This window comes from Salvelinus sp. IW2-2015, unplaced genomic scaffold (genome assembly GCF_002910315.2).
Source record: "Salvelinus sp. IW2-2015 unplaced genomic scaffold, ASM291031v2 Un_scaffold2878, whole genome shotgun sequence".
NCBI classification, from domain to species: Eukaryota; Metazoa; Chordata; class Actinopteri; order Salmoniformes; family Salmonidae; genus Salvelinus; species Salvelinus sp. IW2-2015.
Window position 1 is genome coordinate 28099 of NW_019944178.1, and position 26231 is coordinate 54329.

The 26231-nt window shown below is 42.9% G+C and overlaps 1 pseudogene; it reads left to right on the forward strand.

The window, feature by feature from the left end:
• The first annotated feature begins 1190 nt into the window (after positions 1-1190).
• LOC112074928 (sodium-dependent noradrenaline transporter-like) overlaps positions 1191-26231 on the forward strand; it is a 54101-nt pseudogene continuing 29060 nt past the window's right edge.

Here is a 26231-nt window from a genome sequence, read left to right on the forward strand (position 1 = left end):
GGTATTGTGCGTAGATTGACAAGGGAAAAAAACAATTTAATACATTTTAGAATAAGGCTGTAATGTAACAAAATGTGGAATAAGTCAAAGGGTCTGAATACTTTCCGAATGCACTGTATATACAAAAGTATGTTTGACACCCCTTCAAATTAGTGGATTCGGCTATTTCAGCCACACTCATTGCTGACAGGTGTATAAAATCGAGCACACAGCCTTGCAATTTTCATAGACAAACATTGGCAGTAGAAGGGCCTTAATGAACAGCTCAGTGACTTTCAACGTGGCACCGTCATAGGATGCCACTTTTTCAACAAGTCAGTTTGTCAAATATCTGCCCTGGTAAAGCTGCCCTAGTCAACTGTAAGTGCTGTTATTGTGAAGTCGAAATGGTGTAAAGCTCACCGCCATTGGACTCTGGTGCAGTGGAAACGCGTTCTCTGGCGTGATGAATCACACCTCACCATCTGGCAGTCCAACGGTTGAATCTGAGTTTGGCAGATGCCAGGAGAACGCTACCTACCCCAATGCGTAGTGCCAACTGTAAAGTTTGGTGGGGAAGGAATAATGGTCTGGGGATGTTTTTTATGGTTCGTGGTAGGCCCCTTAGTTGCATTAAAGGGAAATCTTAACACTACAGCATACAATGACATTCAGACGGTTCTGTGCTTCCAACTTTGTGGCAACAGTTTGGGGAAAGCCCTTTCCTGTTTCAGCATGACAATGCCCCCGTGCAAAAAGTGAGGTTCATACAGAAATAGTTTGTCGAGATCGTTGTGGAAGACCTTGACTGGCCTGCACAGAAGCCCTAAAATCAATCTCATCGAACACCTTTGGGATGAATTGGAACACCGACTGAGAGCCAGGCCTAATCGGCCAATATCAGTGCCTGACCTTACTAATGCTCTTGTGGCTGAATGGAAGCAAGTCCCTGCAGCAATGTCCCAACATTTAGTGGAAAGCCTTCCCAGAAGAGTGGAGGCTGTCATAGCAGCAAAGGGGGGACCACGGGCGCATGTTGGCGCGCACTTCACAACAGTGGCGACGGCGTGCCAAGAAATATCCAACATGAAGTGAGAGAGGGAGGAGCAGAAAGAACATTTTCAATTATAAGAAATCACGTGGAGAGAGAGAGAGGACCTGATTTAAAAGCTCTGAATGTATATCGTCTATCTCTCATGAGAAGGCGAGTCTTAAAGTTCCATCAGAATGGGCAGTCTCTCCTCAGACGCAGCAGGACGACAGCAGCAACGGGTCATGGAGAGGTGTCCGTAGCTTCACAAGTACGGACCAACCGTGGCTCCTCTTCTACTTATACGGGTTTTAATGTGCTTTAATAACGATACTATACATCACTGACTATACTATTGTACTTTTAACTGATATTTTATGGTGTATTGCTGCCAGTTTGTATCAATTTGATTGATTAACCAATGTTGCTTAGCTGCATTCAACAAATGCGCACGGGGATTATGAGAAATACGCAGGAGCAATGGAATAGCCTAAGCCTATTCTACGACGTTCACCTGTTATTTACGTTTATTTGAACATTTTGAAATATGTTTCCAATAGCATGACTAGTAGTTTATATGATTTAATATAATATAAGACAATGTATTTGTAAAATATGACTGAGGTTTCTGAAACAAGGAAATACTTTTCTATCACTCATATTTTGCCTATTCCTCTCTGTGCGCTAGTGTAGCTATAAAACTTTTCATAACTATTCCACCTCTGCAAACTTCTGAGTGTATTTTTTTACCTCTCTAGCCGATGAATGCGGTGGAGTCCACTGTAGTTCGTGGAGAAAATAGTCACTTATGCAGAGTTTGCCTTTCCACGCTAGCGGGACTCCCATCGTCTTCACGGTCCACCGCAGCGCGAGCATCACCTCCGCCACGGATACTTCCTCCGTGAGGTGAGAGCACAAGGCCGTCGGCGAGCTGCACACCGACACCGGAGAAAAGATGAACATCCAGGTCCTGCCAGACCACAAGCTGTCATCAGTGGCCCCGCTGAAACCCTGCAATGTGGAGAAGAAGGAGGTGGAACTGATACTGGTGAAGGACCAAAATGGGGTCCAGTATACCAGTTCGACCATCATGCCAACCCCCAGCACGCACGGCACCCCCTGCACSRCTGAGGASCTGGAGGAGAGGGAAACATGGGGAAAGAAAATAGACTTTCTCCTATCCGTCATAGGCTTCGCAGTGGACTTGGCCAATGTCTGGAGATTCCCTTACCTCTGCTACAAGAATGGAGGTGGTGAGTGAACTGTTATAACTTCTGTAAAGACTTCTGTTAAGACATTCCCAGGTTTCTTTGGAACTATCCTCGTAGAGAACCAGGCTTGGTATGGCAACGCGAGACTGCTTTGGAACTAATATCGAGTTTATTTTACTGTTGTGAAATAACTTTCTTCGTGAGTTTATGATAATATGTGCCAATCTGTTAGTTTGTATGCTACCATACGTACCAGTCACTAGTCAGTGATTTTTTGAAATCCTCAAATAGCTTTGCGCAGGCTTTCTTGAGCCAAGAGGCTTTGCTGGTAAGAGGGAAACGGAAATACCTCACTACATAAATTCATTCAGGTCAGTGTAGTTTAAGAGGAATACGGAAATACCTCATTGGATAAATTCATTCAGGTCAGTGTGGTTGACTCAACTGCAAATACATTCACTGTATCTGGGTGCTACTGTATCTTACTGTAAAGGGTTGACTCGTAACCCATTCACACCAGTTGCTGGCTCATTGCTGATGGGAAATATTTAAATACTCACAGTTGAACAGATAGCTCTGCAAATATGTTAATAATTAATAACTTAATTTAAATGTGTCTAGATCAGCGGAGTCGAACCCATTTTTCCTGCGGGCAGCGTTCGGTCTTCACCGGGGTCTGGGGGGCCACACTTAAAATGGATTAGGCATATTTCAGTGGCTCAGTAGTGGTGGTGGAATAAGTAAGCCAATCACTTGTAATATGTGTGCTGCATTTGTTTGATAAGAAGAGTTTTAGATAACATCTGTTAGAAGTGCCAGTCATGGTTATCACAAGTCTGAAGAATGAACAACAGAGCAAAGGCTAACTACAGAGATTATTGATTGCCAACAATCACCAAATCAAATGACCACAACAAGAGAAAACATAAAAATTGCACCTGAATATATCTATAATCGAGCCGAGTGAATGTTAACAAACCAAAGTTCCTTGTTAATTACAAAGTAACATTTTGGGTTTGCCACCACAGACCTTCAGTAGCTTGTTGTAATAACAGTGTTTACTAGTGTTTACTAGATTTCCTGTCCCCTTTGGCAGCATTACACTTCACGTGGTGACAATAGACATGTGTATCTTTATCTGGTGAACTGAGTGTTGCAGTGTTGTGTCCTGTGGTGCCAACTCTTCAGCTGTGGGTCATGTTCATTTGGCGCTCTATGAAAGGCTGTAATGCAGCCCAATGCTCAGCTTTTAGTTAAAATGTTGCATACAAGATATTTTTAATTCTACTAGATGAAGGGAATTTTATTCTTCCTAGAATTCACTGGAACATAAAAAGCTACCAAGCATGGRCAATTCACTGTCTGTGCCTGGAGAGTCCATGTTGATGTCTGTTTCATGTGATTTTTCTTTAGATATCATCATCAACACAAATTGCTAGGGCAAAAAACACCCACAAAATGCTAAATATATTGTCTTGGCTGCAACACAAATGCCAAAAGGATCACGTTCAAAAACGTTGTTTTGTGGGGTTTTGTCGTGATTTCAGGTGCCTTTCTAATCCCCTACATTCTGTTCCTGGTGATTGCTGGGATGCCTCTGTTCTATATGGAACTAGCCCTGGGACAGTACAATAGGGAAGGAGCTGCTACAGTCTGGAAGATCTGCCCTGTCTTTAAAGGTGAGCTTTCGCTCTCTCTCCCATCTCTGTATTCCATCTCTTTCCTGACCTCTGCCTCATCTCCCACCTCTCACCTTCTCAAGGCTCCTGGCCTCTCTTTTCTTCTCTATCTTTGAACATCTCTCTCTTTTTTCTCTCACCTCTTGTCTTTTCCCCTCCTTCCTTTCCCCGCTCTTTTAATGTTCCTTCCCAGTGGGCACACCACATCATTTCAATATGGACAATGTTGACAAGAYGTTGATGAATGAGATTGCAACCTATATTCACCCACTCAAAAAGACAGCCAAAAGTTTGTTGAATTACCAATGTGTTATCAGTGACCACGTTTAAAGGCGCAMAGTATTCCGGATAGTAGCTCAYATCCCGCTTAAGGTYTTATTCGGTATAAGCTGTTTACATGCACCTTTGATATTTTGTCAGTATTATGGATGSCCATTAGCTRCTGCCAAGGCARAARCTACTCTTCCTGGGGTCCAGCAAAAATTAMGTCCGTAATATAGATGATATATCCCGCTCATGAGTATCCCTGTATCCAYGAATWAACGGAATACTTMTAATTTAAGTTAATTTGGGTTAAATGGAATAGTAACTGAACTATGGACACTGACTGTAGGCCTATAACCTCTCACATGTAGTGTAATATAATATTAACTCTTGCAGAATTATGGATTTCTCGTAGTGAAATTATACAACAAATGTTAATTTTGTCTCGGGAACAGAAGTTAAGAAATATAATTGATTTATTTCAGCATCTCTTGAGAAAATGCAAATGCTTCTGTAATGTGTTATCTTTCACACTGTTATGCAAGCAGACAGTATTTCAACCACATAAAAATATGCACCCAAGACGAACTAAAGTCTTATCCGAAATGTGTTTCGTCGTTTTCTCGCTTTTATTTCCTTAAAACAGGTCAAACTGATGACATGTGGACAGACAACTTTACCGGTGTTAACTAGATACTAATGCATTCATTTTATCCATGGAAGATATTATTCTGGTGAGCACTACTTTATTTAGTCTTCTGGGAAACAAGTATTTTTATTTTTTATATAACTTTATTTAATTACAAATGTAACTAGCAGAGATTAACTAGCAGAAGATGTAACTAGGCAGAAGTTATGACAGAAGAGAAGCTGCATGTATCTCTAGTTGACAAACAAATGGCAAATGCTCGAAATTATAATATGGCCTACATGTGGAAATTATAAGCAGAAATGTAATTTAATTGTAGTAAATTAATTATAGTAGGCTAAATTATTAGGAATTACTTTTGTGGATCGAACTGAGCAGGTAACCTACTTTTTGAAGTGTTTAGTTTGACAATCAGATGAAAACATCATCACACAACACTCTGATATGTGAAACTGAGCCTGACAGCACAGACCACAGAAACAACAGTAAAGGGATAGGATGTTTACATGCCACTGTCACGCCCTGGCCTTAGTATTCTTTGTTTTCTTTTATTATTTAGTTAGGTCAGGGTGTGACATGGGGTATGTTTGTGTTTTGGGTGTTTATTATGGTAAAGGGGGTGTTGGTTTTAGTGTATGGGTTTGTGTGGAGTGTAGTGTGTCTAGTATTGTCTATGGTTGAGTGTAGGTGTTTAGGAAAGTCTATGGTTGCCTGATTTGGTTCTCAATCAGAGACAGCTGGTTATTGTTGTCTCTGATTGGGAGCCATATTTAAGGTAGCCATAGGCTTTAGATGTTTGTGGGTAATTGTCTATGTTTAACGTTTGTAGCCTGGTGTGTGTGCACTACGTTATTTAGCTTCACGATCGTTTTTTTTTTTTTTTTGTATAGTTTGTGTAAGTGTTTCGTTTCGTGTTCTATCATCTTCATAAATAAAAAGAAGATGTATTCATATCCCGCTGCGCCTTGGTCCGTCTCTCCACACGATCGTGACAGCCACAGTATCCCGTCTTAGATCAGCCTGTCCCAGGCATCTTATCCAGGTTTCTTACAACCGGGATTCAAGCTTTGTCAGGTTATTGTAAACTGGATGTTTATTTGCGTCAACTCAACACAGACTACTTGAGTATCCTGAATAATAATGGGATATTGATGTGCATGTAAATGTGGTCAGTATGCTTCAAACCATCTAAAAGCAAAACCAAATTCCAATGGAAAAACTATGTCTGGTTTTGGTTTAGTTGTCACCTAAATGTGTATCAATGCACTTTAAGCCATKTAAAAGCACAACAAAGTTGAAATGGTAACACAATGACAGTGATTTTGCTGATTAATACAACAACTTAATGTGTTATCACWGTGCTTCATGTAATAGCACAACCAAATKACCTGGATTACTGTAAAGGATTACATTAAAAGTATATACATGATGCAAGTGATCAATGCTGTTGGAGATTCCAGGCAGATTATTATAGAAATTGTGAAGATCTCCAYAGACCTGCGATCTTCAACACATCTGCTTTATATGATTACATAAGAAGACATTTATAGTTACAGTGTCACCATTTGAAGGAGATGTAATCTTCTGCTTGGAAAGTTTCCTCTGTGCCACTGAGTCTGGCTTTAATTCCAATTTCGCTTGATTTCAAATTTTATCTACAAGTTAATAATGAATATGTTGGATTCAACAGCTCCATCTCAACCAAAAATCTAAATTATAGAATAGGACAAAATCTAATCAAATGAAACTTTAAATGCACTTTAAATAAAGTTGTATTTGATTTTGTCCTATTCTATAACTTAGATTTYTGGTTGAGATGGAGCCATTGAATACAACATATTCATTATTAACTTGTAGATTAAATTTGAAATCAAGCTAAACTTGAAACCCTAGGCCTATTTATTGTCTATTTTCAAGTTGAATTGAAACAATAGCTGTTGATGCAAAGGCTATATAGGCCTAAATAGTATCATTAGTGCTATATGTTAAACCTCTGTTAAACCTACCCTTTGGAAATGACTTTAATAGCAACAGTGAATCTATTTMGTTTTTAAGTGGAGAKCTCTCATTCTCAGATAGCACAATGGTGTCAGTGATACATTTCAAAGCAAAGCACGGCTGGGCTTGGTTAAAACCCTGGATGGGAGACCAAAGGGATAGCCGTAGATAGATACATTCTCCAGTAAGAGGTGCTGCCCMGCCTATTATTTTTTTATGCTAGTGGATATAACTCACATACAAATTCAACATATTTTATTCAAGCTTTGTCTATGCTGAAAATTGGTAACCATAATGACATAATCCTTTGGTTGAAATTTCACACTCAAAACAACAGTTTTAGCAAATCCATTGTATTTTACACAGAGTCCACGTCACAATACGTTGACAAATTACATTGAAACAACGTTGATTCAACCAGTTTGTACCCACTGGGTTTCCCCTATAATCTCCTTCGTTCATCTCTCCTTTCTCCTATATACAGTACCTCTCTTTTTCATTTCCCCGTCTTCATCTCTCCTTTCTCCTATATACAGTACCTCTCTTTTTTCATTTCCCTGTCTTCATCTCTCCTTTCTCCTATATACAGGTACCTCTCTTTTTCATTTCCCCATCTTCATCTCTCCTTTCTCCTATATACAGTACCTCTCTTTTTCATTTCCCCGTCTTCATCTCTCCTTTCTCCTATATACGAGTACCTCTCTTTTTTCATTTCCCCGTCTTCATCTCTCCTTTCTCCTATATACAGTACCTCTTTTCATTTCCCATCTTCATCTCCTCCTTTCCTATATACAGTACCTCTCTTTTTCATTTCCCGCTTCATCTCTCCTTTCTCCTATATCAGTACCTCTCTTTTCATTTCCCCGTCTTCATCTTCTCCTTTCTCCTATATACAGTACTCTCTTTTTTCATTTCCCCATCTCATCTCTCCTTTCTCCTATATACAGTACCTCTCTTTTCATTTCCCGTCTTCATCTCTCCTTTCTCCTATATACAGTACCTCTCTTTTTCATTTCCCTGTCTTCATCTCTCCTTTCTCATATACAGTACCTCTCTTTTTCATTTCCCCATCTTCATCTCTCCTTTCTCCTATATACAGTACCCTCTCTTTTTCATTCCTCGTCTCTCATCTCTCCTTTTCTCCTATAAACAGTACCTCTCTTTTTCATTTCCCGTCTTCATCTCTCCTTTCTCCTATATACAGTACCTCTCTTTTCATTTCCCTGTCTTCATCTCTCCTTTCTCCATATATACAGTACCTCTCTTTTTCATTTCCCCGTCTTCATCTCTCCTTTCTCCTATATACAGTACCTCTCTTTTCATTCTCCCTGTCTTCATCTCTCCTTTCTCTCCTATTACAGTACCTCTCTTTTTCATTTCCCCGTCTTCATCTCTCCTTTCTCCTATATACAGTACCTCTCTTTTTCATTTCCCCATCTTCATCTCTCCTTTCTCCTATATACAGTACTTCTCTTTTCATTTCCCCGTCTTCATCTCTCCTTTCTCCTATATACAGTCCTCTCTTTTTCATTCCCCGTCTTCATCTCTCCTTTCTCCTATATACAGTACCTCTCTTTTTCATTTCCCCATCTTCATCTCTCCTTTCTCCTATATACAGTACCTCTCTTTTTCATGTTCCCTCTTCATCTCTCCTTCTCTCCTATATACAGTACCTCTCTTTTCATTTTCCTGTCTTCATCTCTCCTTTCTCCTATATACAGTACCTCTCTTTTTCATTTCCCCGTCTTCATCTCTCCTTTCTACTATATACAGTACCTCTCTTTTCATTTCCCTGTCTTCATCTCTCCTTTCTCCTATATACAGTACCTCTCTTTTTCATTTCCCGTCTTCATCTCTCCTTTCTCCTATATACAGTACCTCTCTTTTTCATTTCCCCATCTTCATCTCTCCTTTCTCCTATATACAGTACCTCCTTTTTCATTTCCCTGTCTTCATCTCTCCTTTCTCCTATATACAGTACCTCTCTTTTTCATTTCCCCGTCTTCATTCTCCCTGTCCACTTTTCCAAAAGCCTTGATCAGAGGAGAGAGGGAAGGAGAGATGTGGTCTTTTAGAAGTATACAGTAAATCTCAACACACTGTACAACAATAAACATACAGTAGATATAGTGTAGAAACAGAGATATGCATTGTAATGAAGATGGACACATAAAGGCTGTTTTGTTGATTAGTTTTACTACTGACAGCCTTATCACCATGGCATACTGTTACCACACACACCATGACATCTGACCTGTTGAACCTGAAAGCTTCACCAGAAGTTTACAGGCAGTGTTGTGATTACAGTATGTTACACATTAAGTTATTGTATATTGTTGGTGGCCGGCAGGATGTCCTTGTCCATTGTGCTCTAGCGACTCCTGTGGCGGGCCGGGCGCATGCACGCTGACACAGTCGCCAGGTGTACAGTGTTTCCTCTGACACATTGGTGTGGCTGGCTTCCGGGTTAGAGCGCATTGTGTAAAAAGCAGTGCGGCTTGGTTTGTGTGTGTTGTTTCGGTGGATGCATGGCTCTGTGTCCGTACAGGAGTTGCAGCGACAAGACTGTAACTACCAATTGGATACCATGAAATTGGGGAGAAAAAGGGGTAAAAGACAATGTTAAAGGATGACATTGTTAAGTTCATCTGCTGCTTGTTCTGATGGTAGAGTTATAGCACATCACATTCTGCTCTCAAATAACTAATTGAATCAGGTGAAATAAGTGTTGAATCCTCAAATTTCCTCAAGTTCTTTTTTAAACATAATACTAGCTGGTATTCCACTGCCTGCTGTTTTCAGTAGTCTCTGCTGTCCAAGGCCTTGTGGATACATGCTGCATAGTTTGGTTTGATATTTGTGTTCCCTGACACATAACACATTATGATTGGCATTACACAGGAGTAACAGCTTTCCACCCTCTGTAACCCTATGTAACCTACATATGTAACCATCTCTCTCTCTCTCTCTGCCTCTCTCTCTCGCTCTCTGTTTCTCCTCTCTGTTTCTCTCGTTCATATCCCTCCCTCCCTCCCTCAGGTGTGGGCTACACTGTGATCATCATAGCGTTGTATTGGGTTTCTACTACAACGTCATCATAGCCTGGTCCCTGTACTACCTGTTCTCCTCTATGACCACGTGAGCTGCCCTGGCTCCATTGTGGCAACGCCTGGAACAGTCCGAACTGCACAGACCCCAAGCTTCTAAACGGATCCTTCCTGGGCAACGGGACGTCTTATGCCAAGTACAAGATGACGCCGGCTGCAGAGTTCTATGAGTGAGTACAGTGGGTTCTGTCCTGTTCTATGAGTGAGACAGTGTTGTGTTCTAGTGGTCAGTGGTCTGTCGCTGGGTTCTGTATGAGTGAGCTAGTGGGCTGTTTGTTGTTCATGAGTGAGTTCAGTGGGTACTGTCCCTGTTCTATGAGTGAGTACAGTGGTTCTGTCCCTGTTAATGAGAAGTACAGTGGTTTGTTGTGTTTATGAGTGAGTAGCAGTGGGTTCACTTTGATGAGTGGTAGTTATTTGTCCTGTCTATGAGTGAGTACAGTGGGTTTGTCCCTGTTCTATAGTGATACAGTGGATTTGTCGCCTGTTCATGAGTGAGTAACAGTGGGTTCTGTCCCTGTTCTATGAGGTGATACAGTGGGGTTTCTGTCCTGTTTCTATGAGTGGACAGCATGGGTCTGTCCTGTCTTCTATTGAGTGAGAACAGGTGGGTTCTGTCCTGTTTGAGTGTAAGCCTGTTTCTAGTGTAAGTGAGTAACAGTGGGTTCTGTCCTGTTCCTGTCTATGAGTGAGTACAGTGGTTCTGTCCTGTTCCTGTTCAATGATGAGTACAGTGGGTTTGTCCTTTCCTGTTCAATGAGTGAGGCTACAGTGGGTTTCGTGTCCTGTTCCTGTTCTATGGTAGTGAGTCAGTGGGTTCTGTCTGTTCCTGTCTATGAGTGAGTACAGGGTGTTCTGTCCCTGTTTCTATGAGTGAGATACAGGGGTCTGTCCTGTTCTATATGAGTGAGTACTTAATGGTCTGTCCCTGTTCTATGAGTGAGAACAGTGGGTTCTGTCCCTGTTCCTGTCTATGAGTAGTACAGTGGTCTGTCCTGTTCCTGTTCAATGAGTGAGTAAAGTGGGTTTCTTCTGTTCCTGTTACTATGAGTGAGTACAGTGGTTCTGTCCTGTTTCGCTGTTTCTATGAGTGAGTCAGGGGGTTCGCTGTCCCTGTTCTATGAGTGAGTAACAGTGGGTTCTGTCCTGTTCCATGTTCTAGAGTGAGCTACAGTGGGTTCTGTCCTGTTCCTGTTCAATGAGTGAGTAGCAGTGGGTTCTGTCTGTTCCTGTTTATGAGTGAGTACAGTGGGTTCTGGCCCTGTTCCTGTTCTATGAGTGAGTACAGGGGTTCTGTTCCTGTTCTATGAGTGAATACAGTGGGTGTCTGTCCTGTTTCTATGAGTCAGTGGGTTCTGTCCCTGTTTAATGAGTGAGTACAGTGGGTTCTGTCCTGTTCCTGTTCTATGAGTGAGTACAGGGGTTCTGTCCCTGTTCTATGAGTGAATACAGTGGGTTCTGTCCCTGTTCTATGAGTTACAGTGGGTTCTGTCTCGTTCATATGAGTGAGTACAGGGGTTCTGTCCTGTTCTAAGAGTGATTACAGTGGGTTCTGTACCCTGTTCTATGAGTGAGTACCATGGGTCCTGTCCCTGTTCTATGAGTGAGTACAGGGGGTCCTGTCCTGTTCCTGTTCTATGAGTGAGTACAGTGGGTTCTGTCCTGTTCCTGTTCTATGAGTGAGTACAGTGGGTTCTGTCCTGTTCCTGTTCTATGAGTGTGTACAGTGGGTTCTGTTCCTGTTCTATGAGTGAGTACAGTGTGTCCTGTCCTGTTCTATGAGTGAGTACAGTGTGTCCTGTCCTGTTCTTGACCTGTGCCTCTGACGTGTGTCTTGAGTCTGACCCTCCTCTGTCGCGGTATCTAAAAGATTAAAGAAACCAGCCTTTTAACATGTTTCTCGTTGGGATAGAGCTGACCTACTGTGCCAAATATGAACTGTGTCAAATCAAGTATTTTCATTAGAGACTAAATGTGTTAGAAGTAGGCTTAACCTTTTAGAAGCTTGGTTATTTAGTCTGACCACTTTTTGAAGTGGAAATTGTACACTTAAGCATTTCATAAACARGAAATAACTGTTTTTAAATGTATTATTATTATGGCGTGTACAGTATGGCAGGTCTTCATAAATCAATATTTAGTTAGTGTACATCAGTGAGTGGACAGCAAACTGCACACACTCACTCTCATCACCTGCCATGAAACCCCTGCTTACTCACTCTACATCTTACCAAGACTGACCAGTATGAAGTCTAAAGTCCTGGAGTGGCTTGAGGAATAGATAAGCCTTGGACTTCTGCAGAGTCACAGTCTTAMAGTGTGTCTTTATGCTTCTGGGCCCTTGTCTCATTGAAGAGTGACTTTTACCATTCAGTAGATTCTGATGACGTGGCTCAATCTGCTTACATGCTGAGCAGAACGTGTTCAGGCAACAAAGGCCTTTACTAAGCAATGAATCTAAATTGAAAGTGTTTTTATTGACTATTATTGCATCTTTGCATGGTACCAGTGTATATGACACTTCATTTTAGGATACCAAAATTCCTGCTYTCAATAAATTCCCCGGTTTTCCAGAATTCCTGGWTGGAGGATTACAGATTTCCTGCTTATTCCCTCCTGATTCCAGGAACCYGCCTTTCCAGAATTTCGGGAAAACCAGAGAATTTATTGAACGTTTCAGGAATTTTGCAACCCTACTCATACTCAAACAATTCCACTGTGAAGTGTGCCACTGTCATTAAAACGTTTGTGCAGTATCCCCAAAATGTCTGAAGCCAATCCACCCATATACCGATTGCTCTACAGAAAGGCATATAAAAAAAGCTTAGATGCTGCATTTGAAGTTGACACAAAAAGCCCCATCCGTTTGCACTTCAAAGAATTCCTTTCCAGAGCTCTGTGTGAAGATTACTTCTGCAGCCCGAAGGAAGTCGTCTGAAATGACTGGGACATACAGCAGCATCCTTATCCTGCAGCTGATGTGCAGTACAGAGTAGAGCGCCAGGGAGGCAAACAAAACATTCTAAGCTTGCATTCTAAACTTTACTAGTGCACTATATAAGGAATAGTGAGCCATTTGGGACACGGCCTAAGAGTGCGTGACAGGCGGCCAATAAGAGCAGATGAAAGACCCTCTACCAGAATGCTGATCTGCATTGATGTCTCGTGTGTTTATGTAATCAACATCTCTGGATTTCCTCCAATGTTTTTCTCTCATCAATCCCTCTAAACTTGAATACAGTCAGTTTCCGTTACATCATATTTTCTTTCTTTTAGCATAAAATTGCACTCTCATTCTTTTGACCCAGTGATGTAGTGGTAAGAAAATTGGTGTGTAAACTCTGCTCTGATCGCCATCTGTGGTGAATAAAGTTACTCTCCGTATACTTTCAATGCATTTTTGTGCAAAAGGTGGGTAAACTTTTGGGAGGGAAAAAAAGTTAGGTGAACAACGTTTATGTGTGTTTACCCTCCACTTAACCACTGCTTCTACCGTACTGTAAAAATTATTCATAGACCTTCAATTCTTGGTAATTATAGGAAGTCAATGGAGTCAAGTTGGTTCCTTTTACAGCATATCTTCCTGCATTTATTTACCAGAAAATGTTGTTCTTTGTGTATTTTACCATCTTCACAGACCTTGAATACTCATTGGTGTATTGACAACGGCTCTATCAAAGAGCTTTAGGTCCATACTCCCCTGAGAGCCACTATATCCCAGTATAACTGTAGTTGATTCTAGACAGGCTGAATGAACAACACAGAGACCCAGGCAGTGGAATCTCTAGAATAGACAGTGATTTTTCTCTGACAACACTTCTAATCTCATTGTATATTTCAGTCTGGTCTTGTGTGGGGGACATAAACCCCCTGCTCCCACAGAGCACCAGGAACAGGAACAAGACCATCAGACCACTGCATGCTCTGGGAGAGATCACAGTGACTGAGTCAACATATTTCTCTCTCTCCTTCTTTCCCTCATTTTCTCCCTCTCCTTTTCTCCCTCTTTCTCTTTTTTTTCTTCTCTTTTTCTCCCTCTCTTTCTCTCTTACATTCTCTCTTTCTCTCTCCCTTTCCCCTCGTTCTCTCTCTCATTTTCTACCTCTTTCTGTCCTTTTCTTATCTTTTTATTTTTCTCCCTCTCTTACTTTCTCTCTTTCTCTCTCTTAATTTCTCTCTCTCTATCTCTTCCCCTCATGTTTTCCCTCTCTATTCTTTCTCTTTCTTTCCGACGTAAGTTTGCCTCCTTATGTAATGAGCAGTGATCTCTGAGAGTCTCAAGGAGCTGCAGGTGTTCTTAGTTTTTAGATATGGAGATTTGATCCTCCTGTATCCCCTAGAGATGGACAGGGACAGAGGAGACATTTTCTCAAGAGATTTTAGAGATTTGAGGGCATGTGGTTAACCTGTAACATTCAACACACACACACACACACACACACACACACACACACACACCACAAACACCACACACACACACACACACACACACACACACACACACACACACACACACACACACACACACACACACACACACACACACACACCACACACACACACACACACACACACACACACACACACACACACACACACACACACACACACACACACACACACCACACACACACACACACACACACACACACACACACACACACACACACACAGCTTACTTTTCCTTTGCTGCTGCATTCTCTGGTTCTCACACCAGGCCACGTTGATGTGTTGCTGTGTGATGTGTTGCTGTCCTCTCCTCAGCTGACTGAGGATGTGCTAGGCCCTCATTTCCTCTCCTATTAGGCCTTTATTATTGGTTTCATTGATCACGGCTGCCCTGCAATCTGTGGTGCTGCAGTGCAAAGGGCCCTGGAGTATAGTCATTAGTGTCATGGCAACATCCAGGGGCGGGACACACAGCAGGTGTCAGTTACAATGCTATACACAGGGGCTCAACATAGCTATCAAATAATATAGATATATACAGAAATTCCAAACGAGAGCTGGGTAAATATTACCTTCTGTGTTGATGGTGCTGATGGGTTGTTCTCAGTTTATTCAATCAAGGTCAATCAGTCATGTAAGTTTATATCAGTTTGAGTACAGATCAGTTTGTTATATTAATTAGAGAATGCCATCAATACTACATTAGCACATCATTATAAAAAATATCCTAATATTTTGAGGACACTGCAAAATGTTCAATATTTCAATACATTGACTTTGCGTAATATTATTGATGACATTCTCTAATTAATATAACAAACTAATCTGTTACTCAACAAATTATTATATTTTTCTACCTAAATTGAGAGCCATTTTATTCTATTAGCAGCTCAGATTATCCATTAAATAGCTATTAGATTATCAAAAGTTAGAACTCAGAACACCGTTGGAAGTCTCACACAACCTTTATCGGTCTTAATTGAACAAGTCCGCTGCTGGAGATCAATAGGTCATGTGTTCCAAGTCTAGACATTGTGAACACTCACAGGGGATCTGAAACATACACCATAACCCGCTCAGACTTCTCTTTCCATACCTTGGTTAAAATGTATTTTAGTGATACATAAGACAATAAGAAAACAGATTTATTTTTTGAATCAAACATCAAATCTTGAAATCACGTCTTTGAAACAACTATGTTATGTTTGTCCTCTTTATCAAAGTACCAGAATTGCCATTCACTCAACTTTCACTCAATCAAGTATTTTAAATCAAATATCCAACCAAATACTCCCCCAACCAAATAACTCCCCCCAACCAAATTCTCCCCAACCAAATTCTCCCCAACCAAATTCTCCCCCATCCAATACTCCCCAACCAAATACTCCTCTCAACCAAATTACCCCCCAACAAATACTCCCCCAACCAAATACTCCTCCCAACCAAATACTCCTCTCAACAAATACTCCCCCAACAAATACTGCCCCAACCAAATACTCCTTCTCAACCAAATACTCTTCCCCAACCAAATACTCCCCCAACCAACTACTCCCCCCAACCAAATACTCCTCCCCAACCAAAATACTCCTCCCCAAACAAATACTCCTCTCCAACCAATAGTCCTCTCAGCCAGATACTCTCCAACCAAATACTCCTCCCAACAAATACTCCTCCCAACCAAATACTACTCCCCAACCAAATACTCCTCCCCAAACATCCACAATCACTCCTCTCCCAACAATACTCCTCTCCAACCAAATACTCCTCCCCAACCAAAATACGCCTCCCCAACCAAATACTCCTCTCCAACCAAATACTCCTCTCAACCAAATACTCCGCTCCAACCAAATACTCCTCTCAGCCAAAATACTCCTCCAACCAAATACTCCTCCCAACAAATACTTTAGTTTTACTTGCATGTAAGAGCAGTTGGAGGCCACCGGAAGGAGAGTTGTATGGCATTGAAGCTCATCTGGAGGTTAGTTAACACAGTGTCCAAAGAAGGGCCAGATCTATACAGAATGGGTCGTCTGCGTTAGAGGTGGATCAAAGAATCACCCGCAGCAAGAGCGACATCATTGATATATACAGAGAAGAGAGTCGGCCGAGAACTGAACCCTGTGGCACCCCCATAGAGACTGCCAGAGGTCCGGACAACAGGCCCTCCGATTGACACACTGAACTTATCGGAGAAGTAGTTGTGTGAACCAGGCGAGGACATCATATTGAGAAACCAAGGCTCTGTGAGTCTGCTAGTAAGAATGTTGTTGATTGACAGAGTCGAAAGCCTTAGCCAGTCGATGAATGACGGCTGAGCAGTAATGTTCTCTTATCAGCATGGCGGTTATGGATATCGTTTAGGACCTTGAGCGTGGCTGAGGTGCACCCATGACCAGCTCTGAAACAAGATTGGATAGCGGAGAAGGTACGGTGGGATTCAAAATGGTTGGTAATCTGTTAGTTAACTTGGCTTTTGAAGACCTTAGAAAGGCAGGGTAGAATAGATATAGGTCTGTAGCAGTTTGGGTCTAGAGTGTTTCCCCCTTTGAAAAGGGGGATGACTGCGGCAGCTTTCCAATCTATGGGAATCTCAGACGATACGAAAGAGAGGTTGAACAGGCTAGTAATAGGGTTTGCAACAATTTCGGCAGATAATTTTAGAAAGAGAGGGTCCAGATTGTCTAGCCCGGCTGATTTGTAGGGGTCCAGATTTTTCAGCTCTTTCAGAACGTCAGCTATCTGGATTTGGGTGAAGGAGAAGTGGGGGAGGTTTAGGCGAGTTGCTGTGGGGATCGCAGGGCTGTTGACCGGGGTAGGGGTAGCCAGGTGGAAAGCATGGCCAGCCATAGAAAAATGCTTATTAGTGGCTTTGTGTCAGACCCTGTACCCTAATTATAAAGGCCAAAGATAACAGACACCAGGCACACTTCTGAGCCTGTATCCATGAAGTGTCTCAGAAAAGGCCCAAGGAATCCTGTTAAAATCAGTGTTAAGACAAAAAAAAACTCCCAGCTCAAAGCAGGTTTTAGGATGATGTTAAGAAACTCTGAACCAGGAGTATAATCAATTCACAAAAGTTTATCTCAGCTGGCAATTACGACAGTTTGAGATACTGCAAAAGAAAGACAATGATTACGTTCATTGAGATTGTTGCAAATTACTAATCACGATGAGGGATCGCCATCTGTGAACTCAAACAAGCTTCAGACAACCGCTTTGAATGTGACTGTAGCCTATCAAATGTTGCAATGGTAAAACGTTTGATATAATTTTTGCATGTGCGTGTGAATCCTCTCATAAATCTATTCCTACATCTGTGGTAGGTTATCAATCACACAGTTACATGGAGTTAAGTTGGGCGTGATTTCTAAAATGTAATATAATAAGGACGAAGGGAGCCTGTAGACCACTGGATGGGAAAGAGTGATTGAGTAAGAGCAGAGGCTGAAGGACCTGGGCAGACCTGGGTCAGTAATTATGAACACATGGGGCTCTAAAAAGCGGTGAGGTAAGAGGATGGCCAAAAGCCTAGCTTCCTCAGGAGACTGCTGCTTTAGACATGTTTCTCTCCCTCTGACTCTAGTTGTCTCCCTGCTTTAGACATGTTTCTCTCCCTCTGACTCTAGTTGTCTCCCTGCTTTAGACAATGTTTCTCTCCCTCTGACTCCTAGTTGTCTTCACCTGCCTTTAAGACATGTTTCTCTCCCTCTGACTCTAGTTGTCTCCCTGCTTTAGACATGTTTCTCTCCCCTCTGACTCTAGTTGTCTCCTGCTTTAGACATGTTCTCTCCCTCTGACTCTAGTTGTCCTCCCTGCTTTAGACATGTTTCTCTCCCTCTGACTCTAGTTGTCTCCCTGCTTTAGACATGTTTCTCCCCCTCTGCTCTAGTTTGTCTCCCTGCTTTAGACATGTTTCTCTCCCTCTGACTCTTAGTTGTCTCCCTTGCTTTAGACATGTTTCTCTCCTCTGACTCTAGTTGCTCCCTGCTTTAGACATGTTTCCTCCCCTCTGATCTCTAGTTGTCTCCCTGCTTAGACATGTTTCTCCCTCTGACTCTAGTCTTGTCTGCCTGCTTCTGACATGTTCTCTCCTCTGATCTAGTTTGGTCCCTGCTTAGACATGTTTCTCTCCCTCTGACTCTAGTTGTCTCCCTGCTTTAGACCATGTTTTCTCCCTCTACTGTTATCCTCTAGTTGTCTCCCTGCTTTAGACAATGTTTCTCTCCCTCTGACTCTAGTTGTCCCTGCTTTAGACATGTTTCTCTCCCTCTGATCTAGTTGTTCCGCTGCTTTAGACATGTTTCTCTCCCTCTGCTTAGTTGTCTCCCTGCTTTAGACATGTTTTCCCCTCTGACTTAGTTGGCTCCCTGCTTTAGACATGTTTCTCCCCTCTGATTAGTTGCTTCCCTGCTTTAGACATGTTTCTCTCCCTCTGACTCTAGTTTGTCTCCCTGCTTTGACATGTTTCTCCCTCTGACTCTAGTTGCTCCCTGCTTTAGACATGTTTCTCTCCCTCTGACTTCTGTTGTCTCCCTTAGCTTTAGACATGTTTCTCTCCCTCTGACTCTAGTTGTCTCCCTGCTTTAGACTGTTTCTTCTCCCTCTGACTCTAGTTGCTCCCTGCTTTTAGACATGTTTCTCTCCCTCTGATTTCTAGTTGTCTCCCTGCTTTAGACATGTTTCTCTCCCTCTGACTCTAGTTGTCTCCTGCTTAAGACATGTTTCTCTCCCTCTGACTCTAGTTGTCTCCCTGCTTTAGACATGTTTCTCTCCCTCTGAACTCTAGTTTTGTCTCCCTGCTTTAGACATGTTCTCTCCCTCTGGACTCTAGTTGCTCTCCCTGCTTTAGACATGTTTTCTCTCCCTCTGATTCAGTTGGCTCCCTGCTTTAGACATGTTTTCTCCCCTCTGATTCTAGTTTGCTCCCTGCTTTAGACATGTTTCTCTCCTCTGATTCTAGTTGTCTCCCTGCTTAGACATGTTTCTCTCCCTCTGACTCTAGTTGCTCCCTGCTTTAGACATTTCTCTCCCTCTGATCTAGTTGTCTCCCTGTTTAGACAATGTTTCTCCCCCTTGATTCTAAGTTGTCTCCCTGCTTTAGACATGTTTTCCCCCTCTGATCTAGTTGTCTCCCTGCTTAGACATGTTTCTCTCCCTCTGACTCTAGTTGCTCCCTGCTTTAGACATGTTTCCCCTCTGATTCTGTTGTCTCCCTGCTTTAGACATGTTTCTCTCCCTCTGATTTCTAGTTGTCTCCCTGCTTTAGACATGTTTCTCTCCCTCTGATCTAGTTGTCTCCCTGCTTTAGGACATGTTTCTCTCCCTCTGACTCTAGTTGGCTCCCTGCTTTAGACAATGTTTTCTCTCCCTCTGACTCTAGTTGTCTCCTGCTTTAGACATGTTTCTCTCCCTCTGACTCTAGTTGTCTCCCTGCTTTAGACATGTTTTTCCCCCTCTGATTAGTTGTCTCCCTGCTTTAGACATGTTCTCCCCTCTGATCTAGTTGGCTCCTGCTTTAGACATGTTTTCTCTCCCTCTGACTCTAGTTGGCTCCCTGCTTTAGACATGTTTCTCTCCCTCTGACTCTAGTTCTCCTGCTTGACATGTTTCTCTCCCCTGACTCTAGTTGTCTCCCTGCTTAGACATGTTTCTCCCCCTCTGATCTAGTTTGTTCCCTGCTTTAGGACATGTTTCTCTCCCTCTGACTCTAGTTGGCTCCCTGCTTTAGACATGTTTCTCCCTCTGACTCTAGTTGTCTCCCTGCTTTAGACATGTTTCTCCCCCTCTGATTCTAGTTGTCTCCCTGCTTTAGAACATGTTTCTCTCCCTCTGACTTTAGTTGTCTCCCTGCTTTAGACATGTTTTCCCCCCTCTGCTCTAGTTGTCTCCCTGCTTTAGACATGTTTTCTCTCCCTCTGACTCTAGTTGGCTCCCTGCTTTAGACATGTTTCTCTCCCTCTGACTTAGTTGTCTCCCTGCTTTAAGACATGTTTTCTCTCCTCTGACTCTAGTTGGCTCCCTGCTTAGACATGTTTCTCCTCCCTCTGACTCTAGTTGGCTCCCTGCTTTAGCCATGTTTCTCTCCCTCTGACTCTAGTTGTCTCCCTGCTTTAGACATGTTTCTCCCCTCTGACTCTAGTTGCTCCTGCTTTGACATGTTCTCTCCCTCTGATTATAGTTGTCTCCCTGCTTTAGACATGTTCTCTCCTCTGACTTTAGTTGTCCCTGCTTTAGACATGTTTCTCTCCTCTGATCTATTGTCTCCCTGCTTTAGACATGTTTCTCTCCTCTGACTCTAGTTGCTCCCTGCTTTAGACATGTTTTCTCCCTCTGACTCTAGTTGTCTCCCTGCTTAAGACATGTTTTCTCTCCCTCTGACTCTAGTGTCTCCCTGCTTTAGACATGTTCTCCCCCCTCTGACTCTAGTTTGGCTCCCTGCTTTTAGACATGTTTCTCTCCCTCTGACTCTAGTTGTCTCCCTGCTTTAGACATGTTTCTCTCCCTCTGATCTAGTTGTCCTCCTGCTTTAGACATGTTTCCCCTCTGATTCTAGTTGTTCCCTGCTTAGACATGTTTCTCTCCCTCTGACTTAGTTGTCTCCCTGCTTTAGACATGTTTCTTCCCTCTGATTCTAGTTGTCTCCCTGCTTATAGACATGTTCTCCCCCTCTGACTCTAGTTGGCTTCCCTGCTTTAGACATGTTTCTCTCTCCTCTGACTCTAGTTGTCTCCCTGCTTTTAGACATGTTTCTCTTCCTCTGACTCTAGTTGTCTCCCTGCTTTAGACATGTTTCTCCCCCTCTGATCTAGTTTGTCCTCTGCTTTAGACATGTTTCTCTCCTCTGACTCTAGTTGTCTCCCTGCTTTAGACATGTTTCTCCCCTCTGATCTAGTTTCTCCCTGCTTTAGACATGTTTCTCTCCCTCTGACTCTAGTTGGCTCCCTGCTTTAGACATGTTTCTCTCCCTCTGACTCTAGTTGTTCTCCTGCTTTAGACATGTTTTCTCTCCCTCTGACTCTAGTTGGCTCCCTGCTTTAGACATGTTTCTCTCCCTCTGACTTCTAGTTGTCTCCCTGCTTTAGACATGTTTCCTCTCCTCTGACTCTAGTTGTCTCCCTGCTTTAGACATGTTTCTCCCCTCTGATTCTAGTTGTCTCCCTGCTTTAGACATGTTCTCTCCCTCTGACTCTAGTTGCTCCCTGCTTTAGACATGTTTCTCTCCTCTGACTCTAGTTGTCTCCCTGCTTTAGACATGTTTCTCCTCCCTCTGACTCTAGTTGTCTCCCTGCTTTAACATGTTTCTCCCCCTCTGACTCTAGTTGTCTCCCTGCTTTAGACATGTTTCTCTCCTCTGACTCTAGTTGTCTCCCTGCTTTAGACATGTTTCTCTCCCTCTGACTCTAGTTGTCTCCCTGCTTTAGACATGTTTCTCTCCCTCTGACTCTAGTTGTCTCCCTGCTTTAGACATGTTTCTCTCCCTCTGACTCTATGTTGCTCCCTGCTTTAGACTGTTTCTCTCCCTCTGACTCTAGTTGTCTCCTGCTTTAGACATGTTTTCCCTCGACTCTAGTTGCCCTGCTTTAGACATGTTTCTCTCCTCTCTGACTCTAGTTGTCTCCCTGCTTTAGACATGTTTCTCCCCCTCTGACTTCTAGTTGTCTCCCTGCTTTAGACATGTTTCTCTCCCTCTGACTTTAGTTGGCTTCCCTGCTTTAGACATGTTTCTCTCCCTCTGACTTTAGTTGGCTCCCTGCTTTAGACATGTTTCTCCCTCTCTGACTCTAGTTGGCTCTCTAGCCCACCCTCTATCAGTGGKATATATCCAAGAGCCGTTGCAAGTCCACCAGAGGTTAGCTGAACCTTAATGGAACATTTTATTATCATGTTCTCTGGGAAGGTCAGAGGAGACTGTTTATAGACCATTGATTTAAACTCATTTTGACACAGCATGTATTTGATACACAGTGCTATGTRTGTATTATTCTTGTTAGATAACCTAGTTAGTTTTATTATGTTAACATGTGTTTGTAAACCATGGCAGTTCAATTAGTGTTAAAKGTGAGTCACGTGGCAGGGTGGCTCACTCGGCRCTCTGCATGRTAGAGGCTAATCCCTAAAAGTCAGGGGTCAGGGYACAGGTCAACATGAACACTTGTTAGGTTATGACCTGTCTACCCCCCAGGTGCCCATAGTTCTCAAGGTCAAACGCTTCAATCTTAAATCCAGCACAAATATGTCTCCATATAGAACATCAACCTAGCTACTGGCCAATCACCTAGACACTGAGAGAAGTAATCAGTCATGTTTGTAGATGTATGACCAGGGTAAAGGTATGTGATAGAAGCTTGGTACATCTAGTCCAACAGTCCAATACATCCTCAGGCTGGACTTTGGTCTTAGTAGGAATATCCCAGTGGTCCTTGCATGGTCAGTTCAACAACGATCTGTATTTAAATCAGCAGACATGCTATACACATCCTGTGTGAACGTTGAAACATYAGATTTTCACACCGTTTCATCAACAACAGATGGTTTCTATAGATTCTTTACATCCTTTACATGCTAAAATASCTGTGTTTGATTTAGTATCAGGGATAGCTTGACTTGATGGAAAGGGAAAGGAAAGGAAAAGGTGGATACCTAGTCAGTTGTACAACTGAATGCCTTCAATTGAAATGTGTCCTCCGCATTTAACCCAAAAACTGTTACACTATCTAGAAACTTAAAGGTTTCTTCGGCTGTCCCCATAGGATAACCCTTTGAAGAACCATTTTTAATTGCAGGTAACCCTTTTCGGTTCCTGTAGAACCCTTTCTATAGAGGGTTCTACATGGAACCAAGAAGGTTCTACCTGGAACCAAAAAGAGTTCTCCTATAGGACAGCCGAAGAACCCTTTTGGAAGTATTTTTTCTAAGAGTGTAGCCTTCCTTAAAAAAGGGCTATTTGCATTTTTAGATGATTGACTTCAATGTCACTCGATTGATGAAGTGCTCAATTAAACCGTTTTTGGACGAAATTGCTTGAACAATTACATAGGAGATAATTAGCTTTTATTTGATCAATCTCACTTTCCATCAGTTCCACTTGCATGGTTCTGAGGGTATTTGTAGTAATTAGTGATCCTGCTTGGTGTGTCTACTTAAAGTCAAGTCAGACGTTACCTCATTCTGGAGAACGTGCTGTACATGTCTGAGAAAATGGCCAAAGAGATTAATACTAGTCAATAATATTTGATAAAGCATCAGTATTGTTGAATTTTTCCTGGAAGACATTGTTGTCCTTTTTTTAATGGCATATTGTTCATATCACTACCATATTATATGTGTGTCTCTGTTGTGTATATATGCTTCTTAAAGAACATTTTAGCCCAGAATTTGTAAAAGAGGCCTTAGGGATTGATATACTTTGGCCAATTAGCTTCAGATCACTGATGTGTTGACCATTTCAGGGAAAGCAGATAAGAGTTTGTTTTTAGAATAACTGGTCCAAAGAACATGCGTTGATGTTTGATAACATTTACGGTTAGTGTGATATCAGATGGACTGTACAGCCTGGAAGCACCACAACAACCCTAGACCCCTGCCTATACATGACTAGTCAGAAATATCAACGTGTCTGTCTCTTGTTCCGTTCTGTCCTTCTTAGACAGCCTCTCTTCCTTCCTCTCCTCTCCTCTCCTCCTCTCCTCTCCTCTCCTCTCCTCTCCTCTCCTCTCCTCTCCTCCTCTCCTCTCCTCTCCTCTCCTCTCCTCTCCTCTCTCTCCCTCCTCTCCTCTCCTCTCCTCTCCTCTCTCTCCCTGCCTTCCTTCTCTTCCCTCCCCTGCCCTCTCCTCTCCTCTATCTCTCGTTCTCTCTTTACCTGTGAAGTGGCAAAACTATTTGAAACGCGTGTTCTAACAGCTTTAAATGTATTATCATCAGGATATAAATCACGTCGGTTAGACATATTTAGGACTGGGCTGTCTGATCTGACAGTCCCCTTGTCCTTGGTGTCTAGTCTGGACAGACAGTTGGCTTGTTCCTGTGTCTTCTCTTCTGGCTTGCCAGGCAGTGGGTTGTGTAACCATCCGGGGGCATCAGTTCCACATGTAATTTCGTAGCTACACTTATCAGCATATCACCAGAGAGAGGCTGCCCACGGATCGGATCGCCTCGCTAGCCCACCGGTCAAACAGACAGAGAGGAGGAATCAGAAACAGATAATGAAGTTAAAGGATGGATTGTTTTGATGTGCAGCTCTTAGACAGCTCTTTCTCTGATGAATAGGATGGGTGTTATTTTGATTGATTGATTTAACCTTTTTATTTAACTAGGCAAGTGAACATAGTATTAGGAAAGGGGGATACCTAGTCAGTTAAGAACAAATTCTTATTTACAATGGCGGCCTACCAAAAGGCAAAAGGCCTCCTGCGGGGACGGGGCTGGGATTAAAAATACAAATTATAGGATAAAACACACTCACAACAAGAGAGACACCACACCTCCACCCTACGGACACCCTACACCCACCCAATTTGCTTACCGACCAATCAGGTCCACAGACGACGCAATCGCAACCACACTGCCCACTGCCCTAACCATCTGGACAAGAGGAATACCATGTGAGAATGCTGTTCATCGATTACAGCTCAGCATTTAAACCATAAGTACCCTCCAAACTCGTCATCAAGCTCGAGACCCTGGGTCTCGACCCCGCCCTGTGCGACTGGGTCCTGGACTTCCTGACGGGCCGCCCCCGGTGGTGAGGGTAGGTAACAACATCTCCACCCCGCTGATCCTCAACACTGGGGCCCACAAGGGTGCGTTCTGAGCCCTCTCCTGTACTCCCCTGTTCACCCACGACTGCGTGGCCATGCACGCCTCCAACTCAATCATCAAGTTTGCGGATGACACTACAGTGGTAGGCTTGATTACCAACAACGACGAGACGGCCTACAGGAGGAGGTGAGGGCCCTCGGAGTGTGGTGTCAGGAAAATAACCTCACACTCAACGTCAACAAAACAAAGGAGATGATTGTGGACTTCAGGAAACAGCAGAGGGAGCACCCCCCTATCCACATCGACGGGTCAGTAGTGGAGAAGGTGGAAAGTTTTAAGTTCCTCGGTGTACACATCACGGACAAACTGAATTGGTCCACCCACACAGACAGCGTTGTGAAGAAGGCGCAGCAGCGCCTCTTCAACCTCAGGAGGCTGAAGAAATTCGGCTTGTCACCAAAAGCACTCACAAACTTCTACAGATGCACAATCGAGAGCATCCTGTCGGCTGTATCACCGCCTGGTACGGCAACTGCTCCGCCCACAACCGTAAGGCTCTCCAGAGGTAGTGAGGTCTGCAGAACGCATCACCAGGGCAAACTACCTGCCCTCCAGGACACCTACACCACCCGATGTCACAGGAAGGCCATAAAGATCATCAAGGACACAACCACCCAAGCCACTGCCTGTTCACCCCGCTATCATCCAGAAGGCGAGGTCAGTACAGGTGCATCAAAGCAGGGACCGAGAGACTGAAACAGCTTCTATCTCAAGGCCATCAGACTGTTAAACAGCCACCACTGACATTTAGCGGCCGCTGCCAACATACTGACTCAACTCCAGCCACTTTAAAAATGGGAATTGATGGAAATGATGTAAAATGTACCACTAGCCACTTTAAACAATGCCACTTAATATAATGTTTACATACCCTACATTACCCATCTCATATGTATATACTGTACTCTATATCATCTACTGCATCTTCGCATCTTTATGTAATACATGTACCACTAGCCACTTTAACCTATGCCACTTTATGTTTACATCCTACAGTACTCATCTCATATGTATATACCGTACTCTATACCATCTACTGCATCTGCC